Genomic DNA, 18,039 nt, shown 5'->3' on the forward strand with positions numbered 1-18,039 from the left:
ATGGGACTGCTCCATCCATCCATCCATCCATCCATTTTTTTTTGTTTATTTATTTTTTGAAAGAGAGAGAGAGAGAGCAGAGGAGGGGGGAGAGAGAGAGGGAGAGAGAGAATCCCAAGCAGGCTCTGAGCTGTCAGCACAGAGCCGGATGCAGGGCTCCGACAGGCATACGGTGAAATCATGACCTGAGCTGAAGTTAGACGCTTAACCGACTGAGCCACCCGGTCACCCCCATCCATTTATTTTTTCATGATTTTTATTTCGTCTTTAAGTTTTTTTCATTCGTTGTTTTCCTTACTTTTATTTCATCTTTTTTTCTATTTCTTAAGGCAAACGTGTTAAGCACCGATAGGGTTAAGCACTTGGACTGTAGAGGCAAGGCCAGTGCTGTGGTGCTTACCCTCCAGCAGGCCCAAAAGGCTGTGAGGAGCTCGTTCAAACGCAGGGTCCCTCCCTAGAGCCTTCTGGGAAAGTAGTTCTGGGTGGGGCCTGGGAATTTCCTATTTTAAACAACTTGTCCGTGTATTTCCGACATGGGCGGTCCAGGACCAGGCTTTATGAACCTATGAGAAATGGGCACTTGGGCTTAAATAGCTTCAAGTCTAAAGCTGATGAAAAATGTTAGAATGCGGGGTGCCTAGAGGCTCAGTAGGTCGAGCCTCTGACCTCAGCTCAGGTCATGATCTCAGTTAGCGAGTTCAAGCCCCACATTCGGCTCGTCGCTATCAGCGAAGAGCCTGCTTCAGATCCTCTGTCCCCCTCTCTCTCTGCCCCTCCCCTGCTCACCCGCGCTCTCTCTCAAAACTAAATAAACATTAAAAAAAAAAAAAAAAAAGACAGAGAGAGAGAAAAAAATGTCAGAATGCGAAAACCTGGTTTGTTGGTTCCATCGGGGAATTCAACTTCATTTCCCCCAGGATGCCCCTGGACCCACGCTCCTTAGCCACACTGTCTTACTTTAGAATGCAACAGTTTAACTGGGATGACAATCAAAATATACCTGATCAGGCTGCCAGCCTCCTGGGAGGACAGTCGATGTGGCAAACACCTTCCTCCCTTAAGGACAGTCAGAGAGCAACAGCACAAAAAGTGTTAGTCATCCTAATAGCAGAACCATGTTATAAGTGGCTAGTGCATGTCAGAAGGCTCATCCAAGCCCATTTAATCCAAAACCCATAGGTTACCTACAGATAAAATCATCCCCGTTCTACAGAAGAGGAGACTGAGGTTTAGACAGGTTAATTAACGTGCACAAGATCACATGGCCGGTCAGTCGGCTTGTCCCCAAGAGGCCGTGGGCTCAACTACTATATTACCCAGCCCCAAACTCTACCAGTGGCCACTCCACTACCTCCTGATGTGAAGTTGCCTCCAGAGCTCAAGAATATCGACCACCCAGGCAGCTTGTGCTAGGTGGCCCCAGCTGAATGTTTCCTGGTGTGAAATTATTATTTAACTTCAACCTTCTAAAACTGTGCCCTTCATGCTTCCAGCTGGTACAAAGTTAAAAACACTTGATAAAATGCATAAAACACAGCCAGCAGCGTATTTCCAAATCACGTTGTAAGCCAGGCAGCATTCGCCCGAAACACATCCTTGGGGGCAAAGTAGTTAAGAGAAATCCCGTAGAGTCTGCAGATGGGGGTGTCCGTTGAGGCAGGGAAAGCTGGGGATTTGGGGAGGCCTGGGCCCTGCAGCTGGGCCTTACAGGGACAGGGTGGGGAGGGCTTCAGCAGATGCAGGGAAATTTCCTACCTTTTCAATCTCAGTAAACTTGAGATCAAAACAAAACCTATCGTGTACCCTATCCCCAGACATGATTTTTCATTCTTTTTGGTAGTAGAATGATGTGCCATTATTATGATTTCAATGTTTTATTTTATTGAGATATAATTCACATACCATACACTTGAATTTTTTTTTTTTTTTTTTTTTAATTTGAGAGAGAGAGAGAGAGAGAGGGTGTGAGAATCTCAAGCAGGGTCCATGCTCAGCATGGAGCACAAAGTGCTGGGATCATGATCTGAGCTGAAATCAAGAGTCCGAAGCTCAATTGACTAAGCCACCCACATGCCCTTCCCATACCCTTTTGAAATGTTCATTTCAGTGGTTATTACATTCACGAGGTTATGCAACTCTTACCACTGTCTAATTCAAGAACATTTCATCAGGCCCACAAGAAATGCCCATTGGCAGTTACTCCCCATGCTCTCCTCCCCGCAGCAGCTGGAAACTTGTGATGATTTTTAATGGTTAGATCTTTTCTCTTTTCGATTAGATTCTAAGAGACCTTGGAACCCCTCTTCTTGGCACAAAATAAACGCGTAGTAAATGTTTTTCCTTGGTGATAAAGCCCTCAAATTCTCTCCTGTCTATTCCTTTTCTGATCAGTATGATAATTTTGAAATTATGTTAATGGACCACAAGAAGAAAACATACAGCTGAATTCTATTTTTTTCCTGTCTCTCTGCCCACGCCGCCTTATAGGAAGGCCTGATCTCAGAGGTCTCATGTCAACGGGATAAATGTTTTATTGGCCTTATTTTTAATTCTGTTTGATTTAGGAAAGGACAAGGACATCTTGGGTCTTGTACTGTAACACGAATATTGACAGGTCAGTGATATTTCATGTTTTTCCTGCTCATAAAAATACAGTGAGGAAATTAACAGCCTGGACTGTGGGAAAAGAAGAAATGCCAAAATGCTGATATGCCTGGGTCTGAACTGGTTGTTTACAGAGTGAAAAGCAGGTCACACATAGGCTGAGACGCGACTTCCGTCATGCCTGGGAATCTACAAACTCATTTCTCTCTCATTGGCAGAACATGAAAGCTAAAGATTATCCCCTAATCCTGTGGCATTTTTTAATCCATGGCATGGGCTTTGCTGCTCAAAAATTTTCACTTAAAGTCACACACTCTTTGGAGATACAATCATTTTGTTTACCCCTGGTAGTATCAGTGGAAAAAGTTGTCGGAATGAATGTCTACAATAGTTAGCGTGGATGAAAATGGTTTTGCCACTGTCCGTCTCAAACTTGTTTTTCAGTTCAGATACTGGAAGTTCTTGTGAGAGCTTTTCCTTTGAAAAACAAGGGCATGACCTTTAATGTACTGGGGAAAAGCGGAGAAAACCCGGATGTCCATCACTGGGTGAACCGACAAAATGTGGTATATCCATACAACGGAATATTATTCAGCCATAAAAAGGAAGTGCTGATACATGCAACCACATGGATAGACGTTGACATCGTCTGAGTGAAAGAAGCCAGATACAAAAGGCCACAGGTTATATGACTCCATTTACATGGAATATCTGCCAAAAGGCAAATCCATAGAGACAGAAAGTAGGGTGGCGGTTGCCAAGGGCTGGGGGGGTGGGGCGGGGAGTGACTGCTAATGGGTACGGGATATCTTTTTTGAGGTAATGAAAATGTTCTGGAATTAGACAGTGGTGATGTTTGTACAACTTTGTGAATATGCTAAAAACTGCTGAATTGTGTGTGTGTGTGTGTATGTATATATATATATATATATATATATGCATATTTACAAGTTTTTAAAAGTAGTCTCCATGCCCAATGCAGGGTTTGAACTCACAACGCTGAGATCAAGCGTCACATGCTCTACCACCTGAGCCAGGCACGCGTCCCTAAATCGTATACTTTAAAAGGGTGAATTTCACAGTATGTTACGTTATACCTCATTTAAAAAAGGTGAAAAGAAAATATTTGCTGCAAAGCCTCCCTAGGGGTTCAAAATAAGAGTAAGGGCGAGGTGGGGGGGAGAATCTGACCTTATTTTGTTGGTGCCTGGGATGACTTAGCATCACACTCCGAGGGGCACCTGCTAGAATAAAACCATTCCTGTCCTTGACACTGCAACATGGATCATTCTCACCTGGATCATGAAACTAAAGAATTTTGACAGCTGGGAAGGACTTTAGAGATTCTAGCCCATTCTCCCAGTTGTCCAGTGAGGATACTAGTCATAGGCAGTAGAAATGGCAGGTTCAAAGTTGCCTCATTAGTGGCTGAGCTGGACCTAAAACCTAGCAGTCTTTCCATTTGATATATATTGTAGTTGTTTTCCTCCCTCTCCTCAGCCTCTCCTGACTCACATACAATTATGCATTCTACAGACCTTAATCTTTTTGAAACACAGATCTTAGGTCACCTCCTTCCTAAAAAACAAAACAACAACAAAAACCTTCAGTGGCTCCCCATTGCCCTTCATCTTCTATCTGCCACTTGGCTCCCATGGTTCCCTAAGTGGACTATCCTTGCTGGCCCAACACACACTGTGCTTTTCAATATCACACATTTGTTCAATTTCACATTTTGTTGCTAAGCTTTGTATATTTTTATGTCTTCATCCTCAGCCAGACCCCAAATTTCTTCAAGACCGGGATCAGGTTTTGTGTATCTTTGACCTCTGAGAATGGGGCATAATGCCATTCCTTGAACTTGTAAATCGGTTGGTTCCATTCAAGACTATTCGTCTTTGCCTGGGTAAATCCAAGGAATATCCTAGAGGAGGTCTAGTGACAGGTGGCTTTTTTGTGCCACATTTCTTTTGTTGGAGGACAAAGACTGTGTTTATTTTTTTTGGGTGTAATCCGAACAAAAAGATTCTAGAAACTTCTCATGAGATTACACTTAGTTTCAAAACAGCAAAACGCACGGACTTAAAAAAAAAAAAAAAGAAAAAAAGAACCAAACGTTGTTTTTGAAATAACCTTTTTATTTGTTACAGAAGTAATTTGTGCTCCTTGTAGAGGATTTGGAAAATCCTGAGAAAGTTCCAGGAACATAAAGAAGAAAATAAAAAGCGCACATGATCCTAGCCACTAGGGAATATCTATTGATAAGCTTTGATTTGCATAGCCATTTTTCTATGCACGCCACAGATATTGTTTCTGAAAATGAGATCCCATTCCGCATGCTGTTTTGTAACCTGCTTTTAAATTAAATGAGAAATGAAACTTTAATAGTATTGCATTAAGTGGGAAGAATTTTGTTGCTGTCAACTCAAATGATTCATGCTGATGACACAGAGAAAAAGCGACTCAATATTTGTTTTGCTTCTTTGCTTCTCTTGGTGCAGGAAAGGGTGAAGCAGGCAGAGAAGGGACAGTTCTGAGAACTCAGAAGTCCGGGCCTTTCTAGCTACCGTCTTACTGGAGGGGGTGGGGGACGGGGAGCCGCTTTGCTTCTTTGGGCCCGTGTCTTCCCACCAGTTCTGTGAGGGAACTGTGTTCATGAAGATCCTCTTCTAGCTCTTGGCTTTTGTCTTGGCTTTTGTGAGCTTTAAGTTTCTCCCCGTCCCTTCTTTGTGCTTGGGTATTTCAGAGCCCTGTGTGTGCTTAGAAGGCAGGGAATGTGACTGTGTTTTTCCCCGATTTATGCCAGCACAGTGCCTGGCAAAGAACTGTCGCTCAATAAATATTTATTAATGGATGAACGAATGAGACTGTCCTGAATGATGTCTTTTGTCATGAGCATCATTAGACCACGTGGCCTGCTTTTGGAAGCACCAAATCGGAATTCTCTATTTAAGTTCTCCGAACTGGGATAATAATATAAGTAAGTGATACCGCATATCGATTGCTCTCATTTGGCTCTCTCTGGGGCCCCGTTACGAAGATATTACCAGTTCCGTTCCGCAGGTAAATGGATGGCCACGTTCTGCTGGCCTTCTAATTCCAGGTCTCAGGTCCTTTCTGCTCCACCACACTGTCTTTCAGGCACCCCATTTTCTCTCCGGTTGGGAGAGTTAACTGTACAAGCATTTGGGCAAACTTAAAGCAGAAGTTCTCAAACTTTAGCATTCTGAAGAATTGCCCGGGGCCTAGCGATCCACATTGAAATAATCATTTGGGGTGATTTTGAGGCAGGTGGTCTGAAAGAACACACTTTGAGGAACACTAGCTTAAAATATTTCAGATTCAGGGCTCCTGGGTGGCTCAGTCGGTTGAGCTTCTGACTTCGGCTCGGGTCACGATCCCACGGTTCGTGAGTTCGAGCCCTGTGTCGGGCTCTGTGCTGACAGCTCAGAGCCTGGATCTTGCTTCGGATTCTGTGTCTCCCTCTCTCTCTGCCCTTCCTCCATTCACGCTCTGTCTCTCTGTGTCTCTGAAAAATGAATAAATGTTGAAAAAAAATATTTCAGATTCAGTATTTTGTTAAGCAGAGGCGGTGGCCATGATAAGGTCATTAGGATCTTCATCAAGCATCCGCTTGCCCAAGCTTTGGTTTCCAAGGAGACTGGGGAAGAACAATACAATAGTTAGTGTTCCTTATGGACCTACTGTGCCAGGAGATTTTCTAAACGCTTTACATATATTCTCTTCTTTAATTCTCTTAAGAGCCCTGTGGGGTATGTCCTATTATTGCCTCCATTGTTGAAGGAAACTGAGGCTCAGACAAGGACATTTGGCTTATCTACAATCAGGTGAATGTGATAATGGGATTAACTACTCAATTCCTACTACTGCCGGGATCAGGAAACCTAATTCTTAATTATTTGTATAACAGCCAGGGGAAACTGGTGAGTGTCATTGGCTGATAGGGAGAGTAATTCATATTTTGGCTTACACATTCATGTCCTTTCCCTGACGTGGATTGCTCTTGGCAATTGTGGAACTGGAAAACAGAACAAAACGAAACAGTGAAACAAGTGATATTCACGTCACGGTCCCTTCTTCCCCCGGGTAGGCCCAGCCCTAGAACCGGTCCCTTCCATATTCTGGAAATAATGTTGCTTTTACCTCAAAACCGAACTGCTCTTTTGGGGATATTTGAACGTTAACTACTGACCAGACATTTGATGATAGTGGGGAATTGTTGTTGTTGTTGTTGTTGTTGTTGTTGTTTTAGGTATGAAACTGATACTGTGGTAATGTTGACTGCTTAGATTTTAGAGCTCTATGCTGAAATCGGCATGCATGAGATATCAAGAAGTTTTGGATTTGCTTCAGAATAATCCAGTTTGGGAAAGTGGTAGGTGAAACAAGATTGGTTTTAGGATGATAATTGTTGACGCTGGCTGTGAACACATAAGTGTTTATTACATGATTGCTTCTGGTTTTGTATGTTTAAACACTTTCCTAATAAAGAGTAAAAAGTAATTACCTGTCTCACATCCCTTTCACTCTGCAAGTGGATTTAATAAGTTTCGCTAAAGCACTCGAGGTTAATAATGGATTAATATGTGGTTGCTGCAAGAGAACATTTACCTTTTTAACAAGCATCTGCGATGTCTTAATCCAAAGAAGCAAATGTTTTGGAAATTTCAAGCATTATCCTCGCCTAATAGGGGATGTGTTTAGTGTCAGCTCAAACTTTCTCCTTCCCCAGTTTACCTGTGTGTGGAATCGGTCCTGATCCCTGACTTCGAGGACACTCTTCGTAACCTCTCCCTTTTCTTTTTTGACAACGCTTTCTAATGACTTTATACTGCCTAACATTCAAAATGTCTTCAGTTGTCACTCCTAGAGCCTTGTTACTTTTCTGTGAGCGGACAGCGAGTATTGTTAAGCTTGTGAACAAATAGGGGTTCCAGGAGCTTAATTGGATGTAGTTAGTGGACTGGCTAATTCACTGTTGTATCCGTCTCTCCTACGAACAGGCGGCGTGCCTGGAACACCTACTATACGTTCAGTGTGGTGCTGGGTTGACAATGTACAGAGGTGCATTCAAGGGTGCCTGGCTTTGAGGCGCTCACCGATTTTAGGAGAGAAAACAGTGAGCTAAGTGAATAAAGCTAAGAGGTTGAGGACTTCATGGAGAGGGTGAGACTTCTGCTGGGCCACGAAAAATAAGCCCGAGTTCATCACCCACCCAATTAACATCGGCATCGGGGAATTAACTGGTTAACCCAAACCCAGGAACCTTGCCATCTGCCTGGCCCGACACGCGTTCTGTGTTGTTGGTGTTGGACTTCTCGCTCTCTCTCTTTTTTTTTTTCATCTGAAATCTCCATTTGCCTTGCCGTTTGTAACTCCTGCAGGATTTTTCTTAAAGCCTTCCCGTGGCACCGTTATCTACACCGCACAAAATGAAGCAGACCTCTTTTCTGGGGACGCAGGGAGCCGCGGGGTGCTGGAAAGGAATGGGTGGAAGGCGGAATGACGGCCTGGACATCATCCCTTCTAGGATATAGCCCAGGGGCGTTCCCATTCTTCTGTGACACATATGCCTGCATCCTCAGGCTCCAGGCGACCGACGGTCGGTGTGGACAGCCTCACTCATGTTTACCTGTTCAGGCAGCCATTACTCACCTCTTCCCACACACCCCCACCCTGGCACACAAAGCCACAGAGTGACAAAACAATTTTTAAAAAAAAAAAAACAAAAAACCTCCCCCCCAACCCCATTCTAAAATGTCAAGCGTTTCGGTTTTGAGAAAAAAAGAAAGCTGAAGAAAGCATGACTCATGACAGGGCTGACAAACAACTATCCGGAGGTATGCTAGTGAGTCACGCTGTGGAGATCTGCCTTTATGTTGTGGAAAGGGCCCGGGATGGAAGGAGCATCATGGGACCAGCCAGTAAAATTCCACTACGCTCTGAAGCCCATTTGGAGGTGATTTCAAAACACTGGGCTTTTTCCGGCCCCGACCTGATGGGAGGCTCTGGGTACCCTCAGGTATGTCGATCTCTACAGGAAGTCGGGAGGCATGATTATTAATAACTGGAACAAAATCGTTATTATCTTTCCATGCCCGATGCCATGCTGAACGAGCCCTGCTTGCTTCTGCGAGCCAGCCAGACTGCTGGATTTTCTTGAAGGGTATTGGGTTGCTAAGCAACAGCGCTGGCAGCATCCATCATGCCCAGCAATGTCAGCACCCGAGTGTGGCCCTGCAGAGCACGCTTGCACCCCTCCCCCAGCCTCCCCTTGCACTCCTCCCTCCCCCCCCCCCCATGAAAACGTTAATTTGCATCTTGGGGGCAGTGCCAGGTGATTCTGGGTCTAAAACACCACGGGGCAGCACATGAAGCACAAATATTGTTTTTGGTGGCAGAACGGGGCATGTGACGTCGTTGCAAATACAGGCTCATTTGTGTACCCACCTCATATAAGGAGTGTAGGCATAATTTAAAAGCCTGCATGTCAAATACCTTGGTGGGTTCTGCCTTTAAATCATTTTCCCTCTCTGCCCATACAGCATCTTATTTATACCCTGTTCAGTCCATATCTATCTCCCTCCCTTTGTTCCGTGGTCTCCTGGGTGATGGAGTTATTGTTTGTGTGTAGGGCTCTGTGGACAAAAGAGAGCCTATTTCTAGATGGGAGATGGCCCTGTGCTTAACGGTTGGAGGCCGCTGTTTGCAAGGCCTGTCACTATGACAGTTTTGCTCTGGAACTGCCCATTTTCTGGGCAGGGTCCCCATGTGGGCACCATCTATCTGTGCCTTTTACTTCCTTTTGAGGGGCGCCAGGCCGAGTAAACTGGTAAAGTGCTGGAGGCAGCGTCGTAGACAGGAAAGAGTATCCGCTTTGGATCCTCTCTGATAGGCCTAGATCCAAATCCTTTCTCCTCCCCAACCAACTCTGGCATCTTGGCAAGTGACTCTCCCTATTTCTGAAAAGGAAGTTAATGAAAACCACCTCACCGGGTTGTTGGGGGAGGGCCTAGTGTGAAAATGCATCAATACGCCTGGCCCACAGTGTTTATTAAATGGCAGATATTACAAGGATTGAGTGAATCACACATGATTCCCAGTTGGAAGGGCGTTTAAGGCGTCATCTGGTTCAGCCCCGTAAGAAATTCTAATTCCCCCGCATCTTCCGGTGGATAAGCAGGGCAAGCTGCTGGTGGATTGCCAAAGGCAACGCCAAGTTGACCCTTGGTGATAGGGCTGGGTTGTAAGATCTCAGACTCCTGGTCCAGTGGTCTTTCTTCTGGGCCCATTATGATACCTGCTGCCTTCCTCAAAGTTATCTTGAGGCCTTGCGGTGGACTGATGGTTCTCCTTCTAACTTGTTCAAGTCTGACTGGCAGGAACTTTTGACTAACTGTAGGGTTTTGGTGGTGATCAAAACATAGAATTTGACCGGAGGCCTGGAGAAGATGAAAAAAGTGCCCGAGGAGCCCATGAGGATGACTTTACTGGGTTTTCCTCTGACAACTCTACCACACTTTATGTTACCTCTGCTCTAAAGCCATGAAACAAGACCTTTATATCTCCTCAGTTATTACCAAACATGCAATTTCATACATTTAAAGTATCCCTCCTCTCCTCAAAAATCCATACCATTCTTTCTTAGAGAAACCACGTTCCCTGAAGGAAAGCGGGGGCCTTCCTGGTCTGGTGTTCCCAGTGAAGGAAGAGCCAAGCAGGCAGCCCTCAGCTCGAGCCCAAGGAAGCCATGTTGGTCTAGTTGGGCGTGCAACTCCTTTTTAGGAGCCTAGAAAGAGGAACTAGGTTTGCTCCAGGTCAAAGCTGGGGGGAAAAGACACTGAGCAAAGTAAATTTTGAAGGAGATAGACCAGTGCACTTGGGAGACCCAAGCTACAAGGAGTGGAAGGGATACATCGGTGGCCAAGAAAAGGATATGAGTAAGGAGGGGGGTCTTGTGAAATCCTACCAGGGAGGCTCTCTGTGAATCTCTCTCTTAGCCCCACTGAAGGGTCCTGGGGCACCAAACCAGGAAGAAGTGGGAAACATTCCTCCAAAGGCAGGATGTGGTATACACTAACTAGAGGTGATTCGATGTCCAGGGTCAGTGACAAAATACTCATATCTAGAAAACTGGGTCAAGGACATGGGCCAGACTTACCTTTGCTTTATCGCTCAGCTATGTCACTTCAAGCAAGTCATATAACCTGGGAACCTCAGTTTCCTTATCAGAAAAATGGGGATAAGAATATATGCGTTAAGGTTGATTTGAGAATAAATGAGATAATCTACATAAAGCACTATGTACAATCCCTGACATGCAGAATAGTGCAGAATGAGTAACGCTTTTTGTTGTTATGGCCTGAGGGTCTCCCAGGAAGAGAAGCACTCACACTTGTTCTTCAGTCACAGGTTAGAAAAGCCCCAATTCTACCCCAAAACGTGAAAGCCTTTTCACTCAAGCATAGTGAAGTGGTCTGCAGAAAACTTACAAGCATGGCCTTGGGGCCCAGTCCAGCTCCCTGGAAAAAACTGCTATTTTCCCAGCCTGCCAACAACAATTTCCTTCTTTTGGGTGGCCCTGAGCACAGCGCTGGGTCCTCAGGGGCTATTTGAAAATTAGGACTCAAAAAGTATAAGCTGCACCCCATGATTACACTGGTTGTTCCATCAGAGAGGTGTGACTTTGAGGGGGAGCTCACATGAGATCCTGGGACTGAGCCAAAGGCGGGTGTGACTTTCCCAGACTCAACCTCTTGACAAATAAAATAATAAGGAAATACATAATAAGAGAATGCTAATTAAAAGAAAGTTAGTGTGGCCATAACAGTATCAGGCAAAATAGTCTTTAATTATTAAAGCACTATTAGAGCATATTAGGAGGGTGCCTGGCTGGCTCAGTCAGTAGAGCATGTGACTCGCCATCTGAGGGTTGTGAGTTCAAACCCCACGTTGGGCATGAAGACTACTTAAAAAAATTAAAAGCCGGGAAGTGGGTGCAACACGACAACAACAACAAAACAATGCAGTGTTAGGGAGAAAAAAGTATGTAGTCACTACATATGATAAAAGGAACAGTTCGTCAAGATACGTTCACCTGGATTGCACCTAACAAGATTGCCTTAAAAAAATCTATATCAAACACTTGCATAATAATGGGAAATATTGGCAAATATTTTCCACATTTATAGTGAGAGATTGAATGTAACTTCCATAGTAATTGATAAAACGAGAAGACAGAAAATTAGTAAGGGCGTAGATTTGAACACAATGCATAGTCTTGAACAATAAGCATACATGTAATTCCTCACTCAACAATAGAACATATACATTTTTTAAGCAAATATGGAAAATTTATAGAAGTTGACTATATACCAGATATTTATGGTGTGAGGCCATTTTATGTAAAGTTTAAAAACTATAAAACTCTACTGTATAATGTTTGTGGATGTTATACATATTAAAGTCATAAAACGCATGGAAGCAATAACTCGCAAATTCAGGCTGTGAGCTTTTCTGGACATGGAAGGAAGGAAAGGGGATGAGAGAAGGACTTATTAGAGACCTTAACAGTATCTGAAGTGTTTTTAAAAAATAAACAAAAGAAAAGATCAGCTCCTGGTCCTGGTCCAGATAGAGTTTACCATCTAAGCCTACCTCTCCTGCATAATTACATCTGAAACTTCGGCCAAGGAGCGACTACCTGAGGACTCTGAAAAATAATGGCAGGCAGACGGAGGAGGGGAGTCAAAACTTGAAGAATGATCCATTCAGGGGTGAGTTTCTCATCCCCCCGTCCTTTTATGTGCCAACTTTTATCTGAGGGAAACCTCATTGTCGACCTAAAACTCTGACAGAAACCATATCTTCTGGCTAGAAGACTGAGGAAAGGGTTCCCAGGAACGAGCAAGTAGAAATTCTGGAGAAGAGAGAGCTGGAGAAGGGGACCTTCCAATTCTGTGTGTGAACCAACACCGATCCTGGACTTGGCCGAGAGTCACATATACCAAGGACATACCTAAATGCAGTACTACAAAGGCTATGACAACTGACTTGAACTTGCATCCCCACAAACAGAAGACAAGACAGCACTTGTGATCTGAACCCAATTGAGTTGATTGTCTGCTAAAACAAAACAAAACAAAATACAACAAAACAAAGTCAACATTCTGTAGAGTTGTTTTTTTTTTTAAATAGTATTTAGAGTCTTACAGCATAATGTTCTAAATGTACAGGATACAAAGCAAACCTACTTGACATGAAAAGAACCAGGAAAATGTGACCATTTTTCAAGGGAAAAGACAATCGATGATGTGAATCTTGAGATGGCCCAGATGTTGGAATTATCAAATACTTTAAGGCAGCTGATAGAATCATGCCCATAAAATAAAGGTAAACACCCTCAAATGGAAAGCTAGAATTGGTCAGCAGAGAAATAGAAACTATCAAAACAAGAACACAATGGAAATTTTAGAAAGGAAAATGATAATATCTGAAATGAAAAAGCTCATTGAATGAGTTTAATGGGAGAATGGAGTCAGTGAACTTGAAGACAGATCAATAAAATGACCCAAACTGAGGGAGAGAAAAGTAATTTGGGAAAAAAAAAATAACATAGTCTCAGGGGACTGTGGGACAAGATCAAAAGGTCTAACATCCTGTTGTTAGAGCACCAGATGGAGAGAGGAAAGAGATAGAAACAAAGTATTTGAAGTATTTAATTAACCACTGAAACATCTCAGATTTGGTGAAAAACACATATTTGTAGTTCAAGAAGCTCTGCAAACCTCAAACAGGATAAACTAGAGGGGAATCACACCTAAACACATCTAATCAAACCGTTGAAAAACAAATATAGTGGAAAAATCTTGAAAGCAGCCAGAGATAAGTAACACATTAGACATAAGGGAACAATGACTCACATGACTGAGGATTTCTCACCAGAAACCACGGAGGCCAGAAGACAGTAGAATAACATCTTCAAAGTGCTTAAAGAAAAGAACTGTTAAACCAGAATTTCTATATCTAGGGAAAATATTCTTTAGGAATTATGGTAAAAGAAAGACATTCTCAGATGAAGAAAAAGTAAGAGAATTCTTTGCCATTGGACCTTCGCTAAAATAAATACTAAAGGGAGTCCTATAGACTTAACATAAGTGATGCCAGAGGGAAGCTTGGAACTTCAGGAACCAAGGAAGAGCAACAGAAATGGTGAATATCTGGGTAAGTGTAATAGGCTGTTTTTCTCCTCCTAAGTTCTTTAAATATGCTGTAGAGCAAAAATTATAGCATTAGTGGGGTCCTTAATTTATTTAGGAATAATACATATAATAATTATAATAGAAAGGGGGAGAGAAATAATATGTATATGTTTGTAGGGTGTCTACATTTTCCTATGAAGTGGTAAAATAGTAACTTGAAGTAGACTGTGAAAAGTTAGGAATGTATATTCTAGTCTCTACAACAGCCGCTAAAAAATTTAATATAAAGAGATATAGCTTAAAAAGCCAACAGATAAATTAAAGTGGCATACTAAAAAATTCAAATAATCTAAAAGAAGACAGGAAAGAGGGAAGAGAACCAAAAACAGAGGGGACAAATGAAAAACAAATACTATAATGATGGCCCTAAACCCAACCATACTGATAACTACAGTTGATGTAAATGATCTAAACATACCAGTTAAAACAACAGAGATTGTCAGATTGTATAAAAATACCCAGATAGAAGCTGCCTACAAAAACACCCAGTTTAAATACAATGACATAGGTTCAAAATAAGAAAAAGATATAAAACAAATATGATAACATGATAGAATCAGATGGTAGGTACTTGTGAGTTAATTATATTACTTGCTATTATACTCTATATGTCTGATGTATTTATAATAATAATAAAAGGAAGTTGGAACAATACACTTTCTCTCTTTTACCTCAGATAAATTTATGAAGGATCTGAAGATGTCTGGCCCCCATCTGAGTGTCCCAGCTTGTTCCTTCTAGTTACCTGTATAGGTAGACCAGTGTAGGAGCCACGAGCCTAGGATCTGGAATCAGGCAGCCAGACCTCAAATTCCACTTCCTACCTGCTGAGCATGGACAAAGAACCTAACTCCTTTAAGTCTCAGAAGGCTTCAGTTGTAAGATAGATAAAACATTACCTAACTGTAAGAATTTATTTTGAGGAATAAAGATAATATTGTACCAAAGTACTTGGCATAATGCTTGGTACATAGGAATTATTCAGTAAATATTAGTCATTATTAGCCACCATGATTTACCTGGTGTTCATTTTATCTCCTTGCCTTTTCTTACTACCAAAGTGCAGCTTGCTGCCTATTAATGAGTGATAAAATCAATTGAGTTGATTATGACAAGCATTTTTTAAAAACTGGAATAAAAATGATACAGAATAGAATGAGATGGGGGCGCCTGGATGGCTCAGTTGGTTATGCATCTGACTTTGGCTCAAGTCATGATCTCACGGTTCGTGAGCTTGAGCCCCGTGTGGGGCTCTGTGCTGGCAGCTCAGAGCCTGGAGCCTGTTTCAGATTCTGTGTCTCCCTCTCTCTCTGCCCCTCCCCTGTTCATGAGCTGTCTCTCTCTCTCAAAAATAAATAAACATTAAAAACTTAAAGAAAAAAAATAGTAGAATGAGATGGAATGTTATGGAACCAAATGGAACATAATAGAATAGAATTTTAAAAAGTGAATTGTGTGTAGTTGGGGAAAGAATTGTTTCAGTGTATGGGTATAAAATGTAGTTCTTACTGTGGGTTTTGGAGTGAAGAGACCTGGGAAACACTCATTCCCATGATTCCTTTGACCTGGGATAGTGAGCTCCTTGCTCCTCTCCAGTGGATTTTCAATGCCCTACTTAACACCCACATTTTTTTGAGAAGTTTTCATGTGATCCTCATTGTTATTGGCTGCCAGTTCCAACTAGGATCAAACCTGTCTTCACTGAGCAATAGTTTCAGAAATGTCGCAAAACAGTTCTAAAGACACAGAGTAAACCTCTGGCCTTGTGTTCCAGATTTCGCAGCTAGGTTTCTAACTTGCTTTGACTCCAGTAACAGGAATTATAGACCCCTAGGGTCCAACATGGGTGTAGGAGTCTCTCAGGACACTAGCATAGTTACCACAGAGTTAATGCTTAGTCGGCTCCTCCTGCTGGCTCCCACGGTGCCCATATTAAGGGTGGCCCTTGCCTTGCTTCCCTAGAACAAGCCCCAGGACATCCATCCATTCCGTTTTTTTTAACCATTCAATACACATACTGGTCATTCTCATTCTTTGCTAGCGTGGAATTAGTGAATACTGAATTATGGCCCCAAGAGAAAAATAGGGTTAGGTTCCTGGGAGGCTCTGGTCACAGCATTTTTGTCAACCCAATATGTAGCTTTGTTTTAGGTGAATTTCTGTTTAAAGAGATTATATTGAATATATGTTGTTGATTTATTAACATTGACCTCGTAGCCAACAGAATAACACCTGCCTGAAGGAAGCTGCACTAACGCATGTATTTTCTCCATAAGGCACATCCCAGTCTTCTTGCACTTAGGGACACAAGACAGCACTTCCGCACAGTGCTTGGGGCCATTTTAAACAGTGAAATCAACAACAGAAATCTCAAAATGTGAAAAATGTGGACGGAATAGACCAGGAAAAGTATCCAAGCTAAAACCAGAAAATGTCGTCTCGTTCAGCCTCACGTGGGAACGTGTGCCTAGAGATTTAAATTCATCCCTGCTTTGCGCACGTCCCTGAATGCCTAGAAAAGCACTTGGGGGTTGCAAGTGAATTTTATCAAGTAAGAGAATTTGCAAATATGATATCTGTGGAAAATGACAGTCAACTGGATATCACGTGTCAGTTGGCCAAGGACTAGGGTTGTTAAGCAAAGGCAGACATGGCCTTTGCCCTTGTGGAACCCATGGACCAGTGTGGGAGACAAATCACAAGTCAACAACAGGCGAGTACATCTATCACTTCAAGCTGTGAAAAGGGCCGTAAGGGAGATATTGGGGTTCACGGATAAGAAAGAGAGAAACGTGTGTGGTGGGGAGAGACCTCTCTGAAACCAGAAATGTAAGAAGGAGCCCACCATGTGATTAGAACAGTATGGAGAATGTTCCAGGCTGTGGGAACTGTACCTGGAAAGGCCCTGAGATGGGAAAAAACTTGGGAGTCTCAGGTTTCAAATATTCAGTCTGTCAGCGTGTCCTTTTGGTTCTACCTTACTAATATACCCAGAATCGATCCCTTGTCCCCACCTCCCTATACCACCCTCCCTCAAGGAACCAAAGGAAACCAGTGTGGCCACAGCACAGAACACAAGGGGATGGTAGCCTGAGATGCTGGCAGGCGCCCGATCATGCGGGACTCTGTAGGTTCTGGAAAAGAGCTTGGCTGCGGTGGAAATGCTATGGGAAGCCACGTATATGTGGGTTTTAAACCAGGGAGTGATGAGATGTGATTTATATTCTAATACCAGGTACTCCTGAAGAGAGGAAGCATCAGGAAGGAGTAAGGGAAGAAGTGAGTTCTTTAACCCTGAGCCTGGGGTGGTGGTGATGGAGACGAAAAGACATGGGTTGGTCTGGGAGGCGGAATCACAGGACCTGCTGATGGCTGAGAGGTGGCAGGTAAGCCTTCGGGGAGAGGACCTGGGGTCCTACAAGCTCTGCCCCTTGGGCTCAGCAATTCCTGTCACTTGTCCTGGGCCAAGCCATCTCATTTCCTCATCCTTGTTCTTCCAGGCCTGGCCCTTGCAGCTCCCTACATTCTGAGCCCACTTTCTGATGGCTGACTTTGAATTCCTTTTGGATTACTGGCTTGTCTCTTTTCCTGCTCTTGTCACATGCCCTCCAGTACTGGTAGAAGCTTCTGTGTGTGTCTTACCTGTCCTGGTGGACTGAAGCACTTGGAGGGTCCTTGCCTCTTATGTTCTACCTCACCTCTGAAGACACCCAAGCTGGTATCTCCCACTTGGACCCACCCCCGGACCCCAAGATTCGTATTTCCAATTGTCCACTTAGTACTTCTGTTGGAAAAATTAACAGGCATCTCAGATGTAACTTGCCCAAGACTGGACAAGCCCCCAATTCTCCCTTCCCACCGTCTCGCCTCTCAGTTGATGGCAACTTTAATCTCATTATTCAGACCCCAGGATGTAAGTGTTGAAGCTCTGGGATAAGGCAGAGACCCCAAAGCCCCAAGATCATCCCAGGAAGGTGCCCCCAAATCTGTATATACAGCAGGCCAGGCCCAGAGTATAGAAGTGCAAAATAGCCCCGTGTTTGGTCACAGATTCTAGAGAGCTGTGAAGTCCTGAGGAAATCCATTTTGAGTAATACCTTTTATATAAAAGAAGAGGAAAATGAAAGCAGTTCATCACACAACATAGGTAATA

General features: G+C 43.2%; 1 long non-coding RNA gene across 1 annotated transcript in view; it reads left to right on the forward strand.

Annotated features, from left to right (window-relative positions):
* The first annotated feature begins 8,412 nt into the window (after nt 1-8,412).
* The window catches only part of LOC131512798 (uncharacterized), a 30,765-nt gene continuing 21,138 nt past the window's right edge, over nt 8,413-18,039 (forward strand). Inside the window, exon 1 of the long non-coding RNA XR_009262317.1 lies at nt 8,413-8,647. This is a non-coding gene — a long non-coding RNA (uncharacterized LOC131512798). The remainder of the gene's footprint in view (nt 8,648-18,039) is intronic.

Source organism: Neofelis nebulosa, chromosome 5 (assembly GCF_028018385.1).
Source record: "Neofelis nebulosa isolate mNeoNeb1 chromosome 5, mNeoNeb1.pri, whole genome shotgun sequence".
NCBI classification, from domain to species: domain Eukaryota; kingdom Metazoa; phylum Chordata; class Mammalia; order Carnivora; family Felidae; genus Neofelis; species Neofelis nebulosa.